The following is a 20341-nucleotide window of genomic DNA, read 5'->3' as shown; positions in this document are numbered from 1 at the left end:
TACATTTCCAAAAACTGTACTCTCTTCTTTTCAAAAGAACATTAAATGTAATATTCATGTCAAGCCAGTAGAGCCAGCTGTTTAATTTGCCACAAAAACCTATGAAACTCTTCAGTGAGTATATATCATCATTAAAGTTACAAACAGGTAACAAGGAAAAGGGATAGAATAAAATTTGTAGAAGGGAAAGCTGCTTTTCTGGGAAATATGTGAATCCCTTACACTACTGCATTGCTCTGAACAATGATCATTTAGATTTAAAATCAGATTTGTTAAGCAATTAATGACACTAATCTTTAGACCTTTTGAGAAAAAGGGAAAAAAAGAAAAAAAAAAGAAAAAGGTCTTTACTAGTCTACTGCCACATGCATCTCTAAGTTAATCAATGTGTGGAATGGCAGAAGGAGGTATCATAATTCAGCAGTTAGTGTCACAGACTGATTTTCTGGTCAGGACTCTACTGAATGTGTAGTCATATGTGTAGATACTGACAAGCAAAGCAACATTCAATAATTCCATTGCTCATAGCCCTGTAGGAATTAAAACGCAAAGCACATTATCTCTGTCACAATGGGAAAAAGAAAACGAGGATGCAGTGTTCCTTGATAATTACACTTATCTGTTACCATAAGTATACCATATGAATCGGAATTGGAATTGGAAATGTATGTTATAAAACAGTTGCTGAGATGGTGCCTGCACTATATTGAAATATAGAGTAACATACATTGCACATATGTTTTTTTAATACTTTGGGTACTATGTGGAACTGCCAAGTAAGGGATTAAATATGAAAAATCTTAAGGTAAAAACTTGGAAACATAAAATGTTACATGAAGAAACAAGAAAATACAAATTGCAGACATTTTGTGAAAGATAAGAAATTTTCTTGTGCACTTAACTGGATCAGCGTGACACAATACGTCTTCAAGTGTTCCATTGCAGACATATTACCCGTATTTTTTTCAGTTTAAAAATAGGCATTTTCAAAGGAATAATATTTTTTCTCTATGCTCAAGAATAATAAAAAAAGTGGTAAAAAAGTAGTTCCTTTTTGCAGAAAATCCTCTGTGTGTGCTGCTTTTTTTTTTTTTTTTTTTTTTTTTAAATAAAGCTCTTGCTGAGGAAAACATTGAGTGAATCATTATCTCTTCCAGTGGGGAAGGGAAAACTTAAAAAATGTGAGCTAATCTACTGTAGTCAAAAAAGAACTCCTAAATAATTTAGGGTTAAAACCAGCTTTAATCTTCTTTCTTTTAATCCCTAAGACAAACAACAATGAAACTACCTGTAGTACCTTGTTGGGGGTCCTTTCCAATACTTTTTATAACCATTAAAAAACCTATAAACTAGGGAAATGCATGATAACTATTGTTACAGAATTTCTATAATCAGTTATATTTTCTTCTGATTTAGCTCCCATGTTGACATAATTTTTTAAACCTGAAATCAGTACAATTTATGTTTTTTCTCCATTTCATTCTATACTAGGTTATGAGAAATGTATGTAGAAGTATGAGAAAGGACTGCCCTGTGAGTTAATACTTTTAAATAACCGCATATTATTTCACATACATCATGATATTTAAAGGAACACTCATATGTTCTTATTTACTGAGCAGGTTGTCTGACATGAGAAATGTGGCTTCTTTTCCTCTGCTCAGATATTACGTCTCTTACACAGCAAGGTTTGTACAGCCTATGTTTCATGGGCTGCTCTCTTTAAACTCCTTTAGGAAAAAAAAAATCTCATAGTTCCAAGCCACAGCAACTGTTAAACTACTTCTCAGAAATCTTTAATCTTCTTTACCCACCAACATTTCATATCCTTTACGAAGTTCCTTAAAAATGTGTTTTTAAGTTCTGATTTTCAGGACATTCTAGATCACATATATGTCTTGGCATGGTCTTCTTTCTAAAACGTCTTGAAGGCAATTGAAATTAGTTAAACTTTTCACTGAAATAGTTGAATATACACAAATAACCAAATAACCAAAGCCATAAAGTTTGAAAGATTTATCAAGTGCTTTGTAGTAACTTTGTCCTTCATTCAGTGTAAGATTAAATGACTACCAGACAACTGAATGTAAGTATTATCTGCTCGATGTAGAGGTATACTTATACAGAGTCATGATAGCTAGATTTTTTGTTTTTATTTGTTTGTTTGGGTTTTTTTTGTTTGGTTTGTTTTTGTTTGTTTGTTTGTTTGTTTTTAACTGGGGCTTGTTTGGTTTGTTTTTTTTTTTTTTAAATATATAAGGTGGTTTAAGCTCCATTTCTTTTATAATTGTACCTATGCAATCCCCAGACTTCAAGTCTTACATCCAAGTTTCTCTGGCATTTGCCTTCTTTCACAAAATGTTCCACACACCTTAATACATATTGTACCAAGAAATGAAGGTGTTGTGCCTCAAAAGCTTTTGAAGAATTCTGTGTGACTGCAGAAAAACACCAGTAGTGACCATGGACTAAAAATAATCTTACCATTCCCTCCTCACTGGACAACCTGATTTATCTGGGGAGTCAGTTTGTTTTGTTTAAGTTTGTTTTCCCAATACCAACATGTTTGTTACTTTTTTGTGTTTTCCTCTACTTACATTTTTGTTAATTATCTTCTGTTTCATCAAAATCCCTCATATGATTTAGTTTCTGTGGTCCAAATGAATTCCCTGAAACCATTTCTACTGACCTTTCTTCATTAAATTTTAAAAAAGAAAAACATTTCCCTTAATATAGACCCAAGATTTACTGCAGTGGTTCACCGATAAACTCAAACTGCATGAAGTTTCTTGTGGAAGGAGAAAATTTATTGAGATAATTTCCTATTTATTATCTCTCTAATTCACCTGGCACACCTTCTTGAAGTCCATCATATTTTCAGAGCTGGAGTCAATGACACTGTTCAGATTATGTTTCCTGGCGGATTCAGTTTATCAGCTATGAATTATGGGACCTCACACCTGTTCTCCTGGATGAACTATTAATTCTGCAGCTCTTTTGGATATTCTCAACAACATTTTTGACACTTGAGATGATTTGAAGAAATGACAAAGTTGCCTTGCAGTGATTCTGATGATTTCCAGAGTCTGAAAACAAACCTTTTGTCACCCTGTTTCCACTGCTTGTGCCACCAGTGATGTAACCAGTAGTGCCATCCTAAATATTTATTCATTTGCAAGACTAGATCATAGTTGTTGGGGATAAAATGAGCTTCCCCTGAGCACCACTTCTATTAGTTTCAGCATACAATCCACTATTTAAAACTACTAATTTTTTTCTTTTTTTTTTATTAAGATGAAAAATATGGTTTTGCTAAGAGATAAGGACACCAAGAACAAGCTGCTTGCTCCCTTCTTTCTCTTTTCCTCTCCCTTCCACAAAAAAAAAAAAAAGAAATAAAATCTGCAGTGCTTTCAGTAATCTGAAAATAGACCAAAGCCAAAAGCTGTCATTTTATCCCTGCTAATGTGTTGAATATGGAGAAGTGCTCAAATACTATCATGAACATATTATGACAATATTAGATATATGGTCAATACAAAATACATCACCATAAGATGAGAGAATCAAGTTAGTGATGATGCTGCCTGGATGGGCTCCTGACAGTAGGATTATAAGGAGTACACTAAATCCTCTCAGGAATGTCAGTACCTTATCCATTTCCCAGTCACTGTCTGCCCCAAAAATACCTTTTTTTAACTACCCAGGACAGATGTAATCTTTCAGCACTCTGCTGTTTCCCGTTTGGTAACTTATATGTAGGCTTTTGTATTTTTTCAAGTATGAGAGGGAATATAAATGAGATGAATGCTGGGAAGGTTTTCAAGGACATTATTAAATATTTTAATTTTTAAAATTTTTTCATTTTCTATAATTCATGTAAGAATGTATAATAAATGCTTTGAAAATATTTAATTAGTAAGAAACAGAAAGAAAATCCACGTTCCTGGTGATATCATATCAAATATTTTTGTTCATTGTGCTAATAAAGTAATAGCAAAAAAATGAATGGATTCTCTTAAAATCTGCAGACACGATTTTCTGATCATCTGTATTTGGACTGCTATATCCATTTAGTCCCGATTCATTTTATCAAAAATGAGATTGCAATGGGGATTCTTGTGTGACAGTTGGGTGTCTAAGGTGTACCCAAAGGCCAAGTACAGCTTGAAAAGCTAGTCTCACATCCCTTGTTCTGCAGGCAATTTATCCAAGCAATTCTTCACAGGTGCAGAGGTGATCTGATGCGCTGCTGAAGGAGCCTATCTTTTCTAAAGCCACAGAGAATTGTCTGAGTCATGTATACATGCACCAAATGGAACAACGCACAGGAAAACAGAGTTTATTTAATATACACAACAGTGCTTCGGTATTTTCTTATTGTGGTATGTTGAGAAACATTACTGAACATACAAACCATGTCCAACAGGTTTTGATTTCCAGGCAATAAAGAGCAGTTGTAATTATTAGCATTTAAAGCAATAATGGTATGTACAACCTGTCTGAGGGTGAGACTAATTCTAACATTGCATCAGGTGAAGGCATTGCAAAGCAGCTCCTTTTTATGACATGTCATATTCAGGACACAAATGCAGATTCAATTTAGTCCTGAGTGAATAGTGAGAAACATTATAGAGCCAATAAAGCTTTACTTAAGAAGATCCTATCTTCAGGCACAGGCAGGAGTCACATACAAATCTCAAGGAACGTTGTTATATGTGCAAGAACAGATTCTTCGGAAGGGTTGGTCACTGTGAAGTGTCTGTCACTTAAACACATTTCACTGAATATATGAGGAGAGGAGTATTGCTTTACATGACCTTGATGGATGCATCTGATACCTCCAATTCCAATACAGTTTGGTACAGAATAAAAATATTTTCCTTTCCTCCAGGGAAAAAAATGAAAAAGATGAAAATGACCAGTCTATGTTTCACAGGTTTTATTGAAGTCAACTTTTGAAACAAAATAATCAAGACAAAGTGTTGAATATTACATTTTAAGAAACTGTTAAATTTTTAATCAAAACTGAAACAAGACTCTTTTAATTATATATAAATACAGATAATATTAATATGAAAAACAATCAATAGAGAGTAACCTGATAACACATCATTGCTTTATGACACAGTTTTTGAAACGTAATTCCCACGAAGCATGTAGAAAGGTGTTGCAAGCTAGACTGAATTTCTTAATTTCCCCATGAGCCATTTTAAATATTCCAGCAATATTTTGCCACATGCTAAAGGTAAGACATATTTCAATACCCTTTTAGTTTTTAGGTATGCCTATAAACTACTATTATGTGCATATATACACACATGTAAATGCTTCTTTTTCCTTTTGAGGATAACATATGTCTATTTTAAATAAATGTTTCACAAGAGTAGATGCAATTTGTTAAAATTAAAGATTGACTTGATCTACAGCCATAGTCTTAGACTTGTCATATATTTGCATGTAAATCTGCACTTTTTAAAAATGACGCATTTGAAAAAGAAACTTTCTGAAGCTGGTGATAGAATATTTGAGAAAATTTTATCAAGTTTTAGAAAATACATGCTACAAGGTGAATGGCTTGATTTTATTCTTGCTTATTCATGTCTATTGCCTTGTCTACAGTTTCCTGTTGGGAATCTTTCCAAACAGAATGTAGGGAGCCTACTTTATCTTGCCTCTTATTGTACCTCTAAATATCTGTCAAAGTCAGCTACCAACTGCATTGTTACCATACACAGCACCTCTGCTCTTAAATCACAGTGGCCTACTGGAGTACACGAAACTTCTTCTTCCTTGGGTAGTTCAGTTGTCACTGAGAGCAGGACAAAATTAGAGTATATCTCATCAGCATTTGATATTGTTGATCTTCTCTAAACTATTAACTCTGCATCTCTGCTAGAAACTTTCTAAGACTCAGTTCTTAGTATTTCTTTCACTAAACCCCATTAAAAAAATGGCATGGAATATAATTAAGTATAAAAAGGGCTAGTAAAAAACAAATCAAAGTTAAAGTTAAAATGAGATAATTGTGTGAAAAGGTAATTTCCCCTCTTAAATGCAACTGCCAGCTCATAATGCTTTGTTGTCAGACTAGTCGAAGAAAAGTTGGCAAAACAGCACCATAACTGACCTTTTATTGATGATGTTCATTGAGTATCTGGACTGATTCTACCTCCTCTAAACAGTAGTTTTCATATACATACTTGTTTCCACTCTGATTGAATAAAAAATTAAATACTCTATTTTGCCCAGTAAAGACATGGGAGCTATTATTTACAATAAGCACATTTTAATTCAGATGTGGAAAGATAATCTAAAAACTGATTAAGGAAACTCACTAAAGGGATTTTACGTGCGTAATTTATCATCTCTGGTAGCATTTAAGAGGGTAGAAGGTGTAATTCTAACCAGTGCTGTTTCAAGAAGTATTGAACTGGCAGGAATATGGTACACATAGCTGGCATGATATCACAAGGAACATGGATTTAGTTTGGGGTTGGTGTTTTTTTTGTTTTTTTTAGAAAAAGAATTGAAAGCATTTATTACACATACAGGAATTATAGAAGATAAAGCACAAGAAGAGTGTACATTGTTTTATCCATTTGCAAAACAATATTGTTATTAATAGCTAATAACATAGAGTTTTACAGTGCAGGCAGTATAGTGTCATAAATAAAAGATAGGGAAGTACTGGAAGCTGCAGGGAGGTACCCAGACTAGTTTACATTCAGTGAAACTGTTGACTTTGTAGGGAAGATGTAGTGAAAAGAAGATATGCTATTTCATGAAGAACCTGTAGTACTGCACACAGATGAAGCATAACACATACTGCTTTTAACTTAACAAAAAATCTTGAAATTAGACAGGCATCAGCTTGAAGTTAAAGACGTGTTTCACTCCAGAACACATGGCCCCAGTCCTTCAAGCCTTTTCTTTCATGTGGGTCTTCAACCTATCAAAGGTCTGAGCAGACCTGTGTTAATATATCTTACGTGATCAGACACCAAAAGGTTTCTGCAAGTCAGCGTTCATCACCAGTGTGGTTTCCTCTGAATCTCAGTGGGCAATTTCTAATGATAGATTCATCATACACAGTGTTCCTCAAATGGTGAAAAGGAGACACAAATTTTCGTCACCCCCTCAAATGGCTTCATAGCTATTTTCTTTCTTCTTTTTCTAGCTGAAGGTGATTTTGTTGAGCAGAGATGTTGGGTATTTCTATTTTACATGATGTGTTAACTGTCATATGGCAGGTATTCAAGTGAGCACAGAAATAGCTCTTTGTATACACTTAATCACATAGAGTTCAAGGACAATAAAACCTATGAACAGAACTCATGTCCAATAAAAAAACCATGCTATGAATTCATCATTATTATAATTTAAACTTGGGTTTGAAGAATTTGTCATAAATAAAAGGAAAAAACAAAACCAAAAACAAACAAAAAAAACCCCAAACAAAATATGTAACTAATAAAGATTCTGGCGCTTCAAAAATCCATAGATCTAGGTCTAACTTTTACTGTTCTAGTACAGTATAACAGACTATGTCTGAAGTCTAAATTACGTTCTACAATATTGTAAAGCGAAAGCTAATAAATCCAGAATATTTTTTGTAATAAACTCTGATTTAATCTGTTGTTTCTTGTGAAAATTTTTGCCAAATGGAACCAGGCATAAACATTTTTAAATGAATACTAAAAGGAGATATTTCAAGCACTTCACAAGAAAACTGTTCATCTCCATGAAACAATACATTGTGAATAATAGAAGTGGACTTGGATTGAAAAAGAGACCATATTCACTTGTGGAAGAAAAATCCACCTAATACCTGCATCGTGTAACGTCTGACCTGCTCCATGTCCTCCTTCTGGCATCTATCAGCAGTCACTTCTGGAAAGGCGATGCTGGGCTGTATGGAATTTGAGTCTAGCTTAGTATAAACAATATTATGCTTTTACTGTTTCTTAAAATACCAATCAGGATATAGATACTCATGTCAAAAAGATTGACTGGGATTCATTGACTGCTGTGGTGTTACTAGAAGCCCTGAAGGAAGACTTTGATGATTCAGGATATTTCACAGACAAAAACATATCATATCACTGTCCAGAGATATAGTTTCACTCAAAGCACTTTGCCAGGCCTTGATGGCCTTTACGTATCCAAACAAAAGTGTCAACACTCAGTCCTTAGGGAATGATGCTTTGGGTACTTCAAAGAGTTATGATGTTCCATTAAGACAGCTGGCCCAACCCAACATAAAATTTATCAGCTGAGCCTGGAACAGTTTATGTGTTTTGGCAGCTAACAGTTTGGCAATGCATTTGCGATAAGCTGTAAACCAGTTTGTATTTGGCTATCAGCCTCCATCAGTGCTTGTGTTTGTTCCAGTTTTTCAGGCCAAATTGGTCTGTCTTCTCAAGATCACCAACCCAGACCAAACCATGTGGCAAAATATATTACAGCTCCAAAAGAGGAGACTAGACATTTGTAGACAGCATATCTTGAGATGTTTCTATGTAGACCTGAGTGAATTTTTCTCAACATTCAAAGAAAATAGTTTTAATGTGTTTTATTTCCTGATTTAATTAAAAATTTTGATAGATTTAGTTAAAAATTTGCATAAATTGGTGAGATATATTTTAAAGGGTGATTGAAACACCTTCAGAAAGCACTTTTTTGTTTTTTAAAAAATAATGTATTTTCCTTAATTTCTGCTTCACCATGAAAATAAAATCAGAACATAAATACTGGTGTAAGTAATTTTATACATAAATTTACCTGAGCTAATAACCCAATGCTAATCACAACTCATGCACATGGAATTTTCAGCCGGAGAATGTTTTCATCTGGATGTGGTCTTCACTTGCTCACCACCACCTGGCTTTTATTTTTTCCTGATTCTGTAGAAAGCTTTGGAGTTAATACGTGGATTCTTAGGTTTCACAGAACAGATGAAATTGGAAGTAGGAATCATGATCAAAGAAACTTAAAATAAAAGAAAAACGTGAGCTGTGTTTGTCTTTGCCCTTGCATAACCACTATTAGATAAAGTGACATTTCATGCCAGCCTTGTGGACTGAAGTCATGATAAATGAAAATGCTGGAATTATCTTAAGGAGGGACTATTTGTTTCTTGTGCTGTCACCACCACTCCTTTCACTCTAAAAATTCAAGAAAATGAGGTAGTTATATTCTTTAATGTATTTTTTTTATATATATTTATTTCTGAAAGGTAAAGTTTGATTTTCCTGAATATAATGAAAACAGGAGGCCATTTCCACAGTTTCCAACTGTAAAAAGTATTTATCTCACACAGAATCACAGAAACATCTAGGTTGGAAAAGACCCTGAAGATCATCTAGTGCAACCAAATCCTTGCAGCATCTCCTTTTGCCACTGTCAGAGGCAGATTACCGGGCTAGGCAGGCCACAAATCTCACGTTGCTGCTCCATTTCACTTGGTCCTATTGCACATATGCCATACAGTTAATTTATAAGGATTAGCCACGTTTCCAACGTCTCCATCTGGACAGTCAGATGCCCAGAAATGGTAGACTGTCATCAGAAGCAGCAGGATTGGTAAAGCAACATTTGCTTGATGCAGAAGTTTTCAGTATTGCTTTGGTATTGGCTTTGTTTGTACGCTGCTTTTCCAATCCACAGCTAACCTGTGTGCCTGGCACTGGCTGAGAGAAATTGTCATGAGGGCAAATAGTGTACGCAGGCTATGGCCAAGAACATACAGCCATGCCAATGCAAATGCCAAACCCAGCCACATCGTAACTATGGCATTGCGTGGATTTAGGCAAAAAGCTGTTCAGAGAGACTGATACACTCTTTATCTTTTATAGTGTCTGTCATTGTCTTTGGAGAAAAGACTCATTTGGTAGCAGCTGTTGACAGATTATCATGGAGCAGAGTTTGGATTAAAAAAGTGAAAAATTAGTGCACAAAAGAAAACGTACAAAGCAGGTGGAACCTCTTCAGAAAAATCTTTCTATCTAATCTGCAACTATCAGAATTGTCTTTATCGGCACCATATATAGCGTTTGCATTGGAAAGAATAGTCCAAATAAACCAGCTGGACCGAACTAATGACTGTCTGGAATAGCTGGAATATATCAATGCTACAGTATGTAGGTATGGACAGCTAAATTTTATTTTGTCCCATAAAATTACTGGACTAAAGTCTGAGTTTGAATAACTGATCAAACACCACGGATTTAATCTAGTTCATTTGCCAGTATGATTAATCTAGATGAAAATTTGCCCTTTTGAAGCACAGTTGTGGACCTCAAATGAAGAAGGGAATTTTCAAGCCAATTTATGATCACATTGTATTTCTGAGGAAGACCCTTGGAAAATTTAGTAGTTTGAGTCACTTAGTTTAGGGAACAGCTGTTTTCAGAGTTAAGCTGAAGCATCTGCAGTCCCTTTGAAAGAAAATTTTTTTGAGAATATTGTAAAATGGTTTGGTGTCCACTGAGGAGCAGACTCCTAACACCAACTTCATAAATGTAAATATTCTAATGTCAGACGTGCTGCACTGACCTTTGATACTGATTTTGTGCACTTTGTCAGGATTCTGAGAAAATATGAACAATATTCACACAATACAGTGCTACATTTCTCCATTTCAAAAGCAAGAACAGTCACTTTTTACATGCAAAATCTCTCTTGGGACAAAAAAATATTCACTTATGATAAATTTTCGTTTTCCCACTTTTCTGAAAAGAAGACACTTAAAACATTTTGTTTCTCCACGGGAAATGCAGGTAATAAGAAGGCAACATTAGCCCTTAAAAAAAAAAGGGGGGGGGGGGGAGGAAAAAAAAGAAAAGGGATAACAACAGTGTGGGAAATTATCTGCATTTTCCACCCTTTCCTCAGACTGAGCAGAACATCTGCAGTGCATCAATAAGACAAAGAGAGCATCTCTGGAGAGGTCTGTGATGGCACTTAGTCTTAATTGGAAACTGATTTTCATTTCTTCTGAAAGCATCATTCCACAGAATGTATTTCCTTACTGGTAGAAATCATAAATGTTATTTTACAAAGCACTTTAAACCATGACAGTTAAAAATGTAATATAAAAGAGTCTCAGCTTCCTATTCCACCTGATCCAGGCTAAGCAAATGACACCTTGAATGCTTTTCAGTCTTTGTTGTCTTGTGTAGCATAGTGTTATGCATGTAAAAATTTGTCATGCCATTTTCTATAAAGATAAAAAGCTATATAAAATTTTATATGTATCTCTGAAAGACAAAGAATTTTACCACACTATCTCCTAGGCAAATATTTATTTCTGGAAAAAATTAAAGCATTGATTCTAGTTTTGTCACCACTTCTCAAACAAATTATTTTCAGAATAGTATTTGTTATTTATCAATGAGATCGTGTAGATAATTAGATTTTCTTATTATAGTAACTTTTTTGGTTTTGATGTTAAGCACAAAATAAAATCATAGAATAAAAACCCAGACTATAATTTGGTGCGTCATTATTTACAAAATTCTTCTAATCAATTCCCTTAAACATCAAAGTCTTATCTGTAATATGTATATACTTATCATGAAAAAAATAAAGTTGACTAACTGTGTGATCCCTATGTGTGTGAGGGGAACATGACTCAAAGTACATGAAAGCCAGTGAAAGAAAATATGTGAATAAGGATCAGGTCCTAAATGCAAACTCAGTAATAGACATCACTTTTCCTAACTACATGTCAGTACAATTTGAAAGAAGGGTACAAGGCAGGATTTCCAACCTTTCCAGTATGGCACAGGTGAACCCTGATCAAAAAACACTGTGTCATGTTCTGGTACTTTTTACAAACGCAGTCAAGAGCAATGGTGTCTTCCTGAGGCCATTAAATCACAGGGTGGGTTTAGTACAATATTCTTTAGACTAAAAAGGTTATTAAAAACATTTGGGGATATCTTCGACATCAGTTCAAATGGAAAAAAAGAGATTGCCAAGTTTCAGAAGATAAAAGTTTCATGGTAAGTACATGTGCCATGAAATCAAAGTGATTAAAGAAGAAGCATGATTCAAAACCAGAGAATAATATAAATATTACTCATGGCAATTTAATTTGATTTTAATATTTTTAACATGAAGTGTCAATTTTTGTCTTTATTCTGTTGTTTGTCTACTTTTTTAAACATGAATGGTACCATAATGTCAGATTTAAAACCTTTTAAGGCCTGTAAAAGCTTCTGTTCTATTGATACATATTAATATTCTGAAAACATGCAGCATAGCAAGTACTTTTTGTGCTAGATTTTTATGAGATATGTTAATGCTGATGGAGTGTGAGGTATTTCTTAACATCCTTCTAATGGGGAGGCTACAGAAGAACCTGATTTCATTGCTACAAAATCCACACATTCATTACAAAACCATTTATTAGCATTCTCTGTTTGCATCTAGACCATTGCCCTTTATGCCATCTCCTCAATGATTTTATCCATCCCTTGGCCTCCTCTGCATGGAAACAGAAGTGTTTTACTGACTCATAGTGTGGGTTGTAAATCAAGATTAGCCTTCAATCTACACAAAAAAAGACTGTGAATGGCTTTGCAACAAAATCTACCATAACTTAATTTTATTACATGAAACAAACAACTTAAAAATCTTATGGATATGATAGTAAAATATCCATTATATGAACTGATGATTCATAAAATGAATGCCTAGAAAATATGTAGACAGCTGTTTGACATAATGTCTTCCTCAATAAAATAGTTTTAGTTCAAAGAGATCCTGTTTATTTCCAGCTTTTGAATACTTCTGACTCAAAGTCTTCTTCATTAGCAAAGCATTGTCTGGAGGCTGCCATCTAAATATTTGTAATTTAGGATTGTTTAATGTATCAGACATTTATCTATGGCTGTTATACTTGAAATGGGAATAGGGATGGTAATATACATGCAATTCAAAATCTTAGGTTTGTTTTGTTTTGTTTTTCAGCTAATGAAGACTCTGAAATAAAGTCAAACAAAGGGAAAAAAGTAGTTTCAATGCAATGGTACATTTACTAATGAAATAATGATATTGTTGTGGCACCACTTGCTGGGTTCAAAAAACCCATGGTTCACAGATATTACAGCTTCTGAAAATTAACAAATGTGGTAAAAGGAGAAAAAGCTTTACTTATTAAGGAACTAAGATACTTGTTGAATGTAGATAAAAGCAAAAATACATTAAACAATTTTTGGATTTTGTTATTTATTAGGATTTGTTTGGAATACATGTAAAAGACAGCACATACTGTGTTCTCCTAGCAAAAACATTTCCAGTATTTAATGGGGACAACTAGATGGAAATATCTGGGGCATTTTAAGGCATTTCTCCTGTTAATATGCAGTACCCTTGAACACAAAAACTTATTTGCTAGTTTCTGAAGAAAAATATATATTACTCTCATTCATGGGAATAAATGATGAATTAAGAGCTGAGCTTGTCTAAAGCAAGCTGTTTTATCAGCCCCTGTGGATCCCTAGGAAACACTGACTTCTCTGTACCACCTTGATTTTAAATTAAAAACATAAGCATATATTGCATCAAGGATGTTTGACACCACAGCACACAGCAAGTAAGCATGGAAATTGCATGTTGAAAATTACATTACCAACTGTGACACAATCATCTGAGAAAGATTAATGGACAGACCTTCGAATGAACACAGGTCCTGTGATTTTTAACAGCTCAGAGTTCATACATCAGCTGAAAACTAACTCCTTGCCTTCACCTGACTTGGGAGAAAGTTTGCAGTCTATAGGGCTGTACAAGAGCTCTCAGGAGAACATTCAGAATGATAACATATTGATAACCAGTTCCACCCATTACCTTATAATCATGCATATTTAAAGACAATGATTTCTCTTCTGTTCTGAGGGTATAGATTTAGTTATGCTTGTACCACATAGTAACTGAGTCTGTTGTTGATAGAGTTGATTTTATAACACTTTACCAAAGTAAATTAAATATTTGGATGAACCTATGAGGTGAAGAGCAATAGCAACACGTTTTGTCAGCACTTAAGTAGTTAATATGTGTAAATGTTGACACTAACAACAGAAATTGAAGATGACCAAGCCAAAGCAAGAAAAAATTCCTTTCTGCTTTATTATCAATACTTCACTATACATTTCTGTCATTTCAGCATTATATTCTGTAGCTGAAGCAAAACATTCTTTTCAAAATTTAGAGATTCTCATTCTTCGCTGAAAAAAACCCAGCTATTTCCACTTGTCTGGAAAGCTGCCTCCTCTTTTACACAAGGAACTGAAACTTTAGTTTTTTGTAAAAACAAGTTTATCCCTACGAAGAAAGTCAAAATAATTTCTCAGGCCAGAGAATCTTGATTTCAGTATTTCTGACTTGGAAATATAACCAAATCTTAAAACACCTTCCCCCACCCCTGACTTGTTCCTGGGCTCGGTTTTGCTCCCGATTTCTCTACCTCCTCCTCCTCCCCAGCGTTGCAGGCTACGTGTCCTGGCAGGAGCCTGCTCCAGCGTGGGCTTCCCACAGGGTCACGGCCTCCTTCGGGCACATCCCCCTGCCCTGGCGCGGGGTCCTCCACGGGCTGCAGGTGGAATCTGCTCCACCATGGACCTCCCTGGGTGCAGGGCACCGCTGCCTCATCATGGGCTGCACCACAGGCTGTGGGGGAATATCTGCTCCTGCACCTGGAACACCTCCTCCCCTGCTTCTTCTTCTCTGACCTTGGTGGCTACAGGGGTCTTTTTCTCACACGTTCTCACTCCTCTCCCCAGCTGCAGGTTTTTTAACCCTTCTTAATGTTGTCTCTGAGGTGCTACCACCATCGCTGATGGGCTTAGCCTTGGCCAGCAGTGGGTCTGTCTTGGAGACAACTGGCATTGTCTCTGTTGGACACGGGAAACTTCTGGCAGCTTCTCACAGAAGCCAGCCCTGTAGCCCCACAGCTGTTACCAAAACCTTGCCACACAAACCCAATACAGCGTGATTACTCAGAGACATGTGGGGACTCACCCAGATGGGAATAGGATCCCACAGACAAGAGGTGTTTGTTATTGAAGACATGCAGGCACAAATATAATAAAAGTACAGGAAAGTAATGATAGTAATAATCAAGAGTATGGGAATTACAATTTATCATAAAATAGTATGAAAACCATGAAGCCCTACTCCCTGATATTACTGATAATTCAAACATTCTGTATTATAGGATGTTACAGAAATGTCTGCTTTCCACTGCAGAATCATTTTACCCACTCTTCATGGTGAAAAATAAACTATATAATTTGTGGAGAAATATAGTATTCTTATGTATTATCAGTCTTAAATATTACTTTCATTCATAACAGACGATTGGTTATTTTTGTATCTTAATTCAGACCCTTACAACTCTGCAGGGACAAGTTTTTGTATATCCTACATTTTTTTGGATGACTTATCCAAAGGAGAAAAATAGACATCAGAAGAGAGAGTTGAAGTCTATTCTTTTTTCCTTTTTTATTTTCTAAACTCCCATTTCAGAAGAATCAGAATCATAAAATGGTTTCAGTTTGAAGTGACCTTAAAGATCATCTAGCTCCAACCCCCCTGCCCCAGGCAGGGCCACCTTCCACCAGCCCAGGCTGCCCAAAGCCCCGTCCAACCTGGCCTTGAACCCTTCCAGGGAGGGGGCAGCCACAGCTGCTCTGGGCAGCCTGTGCCAGGGCCTCACCACCCTCACAGGGAAGAATTTCTTCCTTTTACCTAATGAAAATCTAACCTCTAACAGTTTAAAAACTTTACACCTTGTCCTATCCCTTCACTTCCTAATAAAGGGTCCCTCCCCATCTTTTCTGTAGCCCCCTTTCAGCCCTGGGAGGTCACTCTAAGGTCTCCCCGCAGCCTTCTCTTCTCCAGCTGAACCCCCCAACTCTCTCAGCCTGTCCTCACAGGGGGGCTCCAGCCCCCCCAGCATCTCCGTGGCCTCCTCTGGCCCCGCTCCAGCAGGTCCATGTCCTTCTTATGTTGGTGCCCCCAAGGTGGACACAGCACTGCCGGGGGGTCTCACAAGAGTGGAGTAGAGGGGCAAAATTCCCTCCCTTGACTTGGTGAACACACTGCTTTTAATGCAGCCCAGTACACAGATGGCTTTCTGTGCTACAAATGCACACGGCTGGATCACACTGAGACTCTTGTCAACAAACACCCACAAGTTTATCTCCATAGGGCTGCCCTCAATGCACTCATCACCCAGCCTGTGTTTGTGCTTGGGATTGCCTCAGTCCATGTGCAGGACCTTGCACTTGGCCTGCTGAACTTGCTGTGAATTTGCATAGGCACACCTCTCCAGCCTGTCCATGTCCCTCTGGATGGCACATCCCTTTTCACACAGCTTGGTGTTGTCAGCAAACTTGCTGCGGGTGCGCTAGATCCCACTGTCCATGTTGCCAACAAAGATGTTAAACAATGTCAGATAAACAATGTCATTCCCAACCCCGATGCCTGAGGAACACCACTCATCACTGCTCTCCACTTGGACATCGAGCTGTTGACCACAACTCTTTCAGTGTGATCATGAGGCTAATTCCTTATCCACCAAGTTGTCCATCCGTCAAATCCATGTCTCTCCAATTTAGAGACAAGGATATCATTTGGGACAATGTCAAGTGCTTTGCACAAGTCCAGGTAGATGACATCAGCTGCTCTTCCCTTATCCATTAATGCTGTAAATCCATTGTAGAAGGCCACCAAATTCCTCAGACATGGTCTTTAGCAAAGCTGGGTTGGCTGTCACCAATGACCTCCTTATTTTCCATGTTCCTTAGCACAGTTTCCAGGAGCATCCACCCCATGATCTTGTCAGGTACAGAGGTCAGTCTGACTGCTTTGTAGTTCCCTGGGTCTTTTTTTTTTTTTTTTTTTTTTTACCCTCTTAAAAATGGGGATTATCTTTCCTTTTTGCAGTCATCAGGGTCATCACCAGACTGCCACAACTTCTCAAGTGTGATAGTGGCTTAGACACTTCACCCATCAGTTCCCTCAGGACCTGTGGATGCATCTCATCAGGTCCCAAGGACTCGTGCAACTTCAGGTTCCATAGATTAGGATCAAATCCTAATGTGGGCAGTTCTACATTCTCCCAGTCCCTGCCTTTACCTTCTGCACCTTGGGTGGTGTGGCTAATGCACTTGCTAGTGAAGACTGAGGCAAAAAATTGTTGAACACCTCAGCCTTCTCCTTATCTCAGGTGGCCAACTCTCCCATTTCCTTCTGGAAAGGGCACACATTTTTCCTAGTCTTCCTCTTATCACTGACGTACCTGTCGAAGCTTTTCTTTTTGCCCTTGACATCTCTGGCTAGATTCAATTCTATCAGGGCTTTGGCTTTCCTAACCTGATTTCTGGCTGCTTGGACAGTTTCTCTGTATTCTTCCGAGGCTAACTGTCCTTGATTCCACCCTCTAGGCTTCCTTTTTGTGACTGAGCTTGTCCAGGAGCTCCTTGTTCATTCCTGCAGACTCCTAGCAGTCCTGCCTGACTTCCTCTCTTTTGGGATGCATCGCTCCTGATCTTGAAAGAGATGATCATTGAGCATCAATCAAATTTCCTGAGCCTCTCTTCCTTCCAGGGCTTTATCCCTTTATCTACCAAGAAGATCCCCGAGAGGGCAAAGTCATCTCTTCTGAAGTCTAGGGTATCAAACTGCTGTGTACCTTCTCACTGCCCTAAGGATCTTGAATACCACCATTTGAGGGATTTGAAAGGAAATACATATGTTTTCCTTAAACTCACTTAACTAAGGAAGTATTCACACAATAGGGACTCTAATCAAGCTTGTATTTTAGCTGTTTTAAAGGTGGAAAATGGGAAGAATGTCTACTTTCAAATCAGCTACATCAGAAATAAAATGAAGGAATGTCTGAGAAATGACTCACATTAGTCACTGTATACAGCTAATAAATATCACTCTTGTTGTTAAACACATAATTACAGAGTTCTCAGAACTATGAAAAAGTATGATTAATTACACCCGTTCACATAGCCTTTTTGAAGAAAGCTGTGATTTTACTAGTGTTACTTGAAGACACTGACAGAGAAAGGAATCATTCCAGTGTTTGTAGTCTTTCAGTGCAATAATAAACAGAGTAAGTAAGAAGACTCAGAAACACACACAAAAAAAAACCCACGACCACGAAGCAGACCCAGAACAGAAATCCAAAGCTACTGGGAAGGTGTTCTAGAAGGCAGCCAAAGATTCTCCTTATATGAGAGAATTTCATGAGTAGACTCCTGTTTTCAGCTGGGATAGAGTTAATTTTCTTGAGCTGGGAGGGACAAATATCAGTCCTGCTGAACCACTTGGCTGCCTTTGACTCTAGTTTGTATTGAAGCTCTAGCATGTGCAGCATGGCAGCACTCAGGAGTGCCATGACTTTATTCAGGCCATGATAGTGTACTGCCAATCTCCATTCTCCATTAAACTTTCTCACAGGCCATATGGGCCTGTTAGAGGGTGAGCAAGTCCTGCTGATAACTCCTTGTCTCTCCTGCTGATCACTCCTTGTCTCTCTAGTTGATAAAGCAGTTCATGGATAGGACAAGATATTAAAAATGTGCTCACACTGCAGCCAGGGACAATGGCCCTACCTGGCGTCTCTGTCAGAGAGCACCAGAGGAGACTCAGGGTCAACCCCTGGGGTTTTGGAGTTGGGGATATAGAGGATTTGAAGCCCACTATACTCCAACTGAAAATGAGATATTGGCAGCATATGAAGGGGTCCGAGCTGCTTCAGAGGTGATGGGGACTGATCCCAGCTCCTCCAGCTCCCTGCCTGCCAGTGCAGGGCTGGATGTTCAGAGGGAGTGTCCCCTCTACACACCATGCAGCTGATGCCACGTGCAGTGAGTGGGTCACACTGATCACACTGTGGGTTTGAATACAGAGCCCCAGCTGCCCAGGAATAATGGAAGTGATCACAAATAGGCCAGGAGGAAGATTTTGGAGTGGTGCCAGAGGAAGAGGTGATGCATTTTGAAGAGCCCCCACCATATAATAAACTACTGGATAACGAGATGTTCCCTGTTTACTGACGGGTCCTGTCGCACTGTGGGGAAACATCGAAGGTGGAAGGCAGCTGTGTGGAGCCCCACACAATGGGTCACAGAAGCCGGTGAAGGAGAAGGTGAATAGAGTCAGTTTGCAGAGGTGAAAGCCGTCCAGCTGGCCTTGGATATCGCTGAGCGAGAAAGGTGGCCAGTGGTCTACCTCTGTACTGACTCATGGATGGTGGCAACTTCCCTGGGTTGGAGGTTACAACATTGGAAACAGCAACTCTCAACACAAAGGTAAACCCATCTGGGCTGCTGAATTATGTCAGATATTGCTGCTTGGGTAAAGAATCTGGTTGTGAAAGTATGCCATGTAGACCCTCGTATACCCAAGAGTTGGGCCACTGAAGAACATCAAGACTGGATATTAGGAAGCATTTATTTACAGAACGGGTTGTTAGGCATTGACATGGGCTGCCCAGGGCAGTGGTGGACTCCTAACCCTGGAGGTGTTTATAAGAGTCGGGTTGACATAGCACTGAGAGATCTGGCGTAGATGAGAACTGTCAATGTTGAGTTAATGTTTGGACTGGATGGAAGCAACTAATAGGTGGATAAAGCTGCTAAGATTAAGGTGTCTCAAGTAGATCTGGACTGGCAACATAAGGGTGAACAATTTCTGGCTCGCTGGGCCCATGACTCCTCAGGCCATCAGGGAAGAGATGGAACATATAGATGGGCTCCTGACAGAGGGGTGGACTTAACCATGGATGTTGTTGCACAGGTAATCCATGAATGTGAGACATGTCCTGTGATCAAGCAAGCCAAATGGTTAAAGTCCCTTTGACATTGAGGATGATGATTAAAACATAAATTTGCGGAGCCCTGGCAGATTGATTATATCACGCTCCCACAAACTTGGCATGTCAAATGCTATGTGCACACCATGGTGGAAGCAGCCATTGGATGGTTGGAAACATATCCTAGGCCCCATGCCGCTACATGGAACATTATTTTAGGCCTTCAGAAGCAAGTCTTGTGGCGGTATGTCATGCCAGAAAGAACTGCGTCAGACGTATTTCTGAAATAATCTCATAGACATTTGGATCAAAGAACATGGCACTGAGTGGATATATCACATTCCCCACCATGCACCAGCTTCTGAGAAAATTGAGTGGTACAACAGCTTGCTAAAATCTACACTGAGAGGAATAGGTGGTGGAACTTTCAAACACTGGGCATGAGTTTAACAGAAGCTACCTATTTAGTCAATACCAGAGGATCTGCCAACCAGGCTGGCC

This window comes from Athene noctua, chromosome Z (assembly GCF_965140245.1).
Source record: "Athene noctua chromosome Z, bAthNoc1.hap1.1, whole genome shotgun sequence".
Lineage (NCBI taxonomy): Eukaryota > Metazoa > Chordata > Aves > Strigiformes > Strigidae > Athene > Athene noctua.
This window is presented reverse-complemented; position numbering follows the sequence as displayed.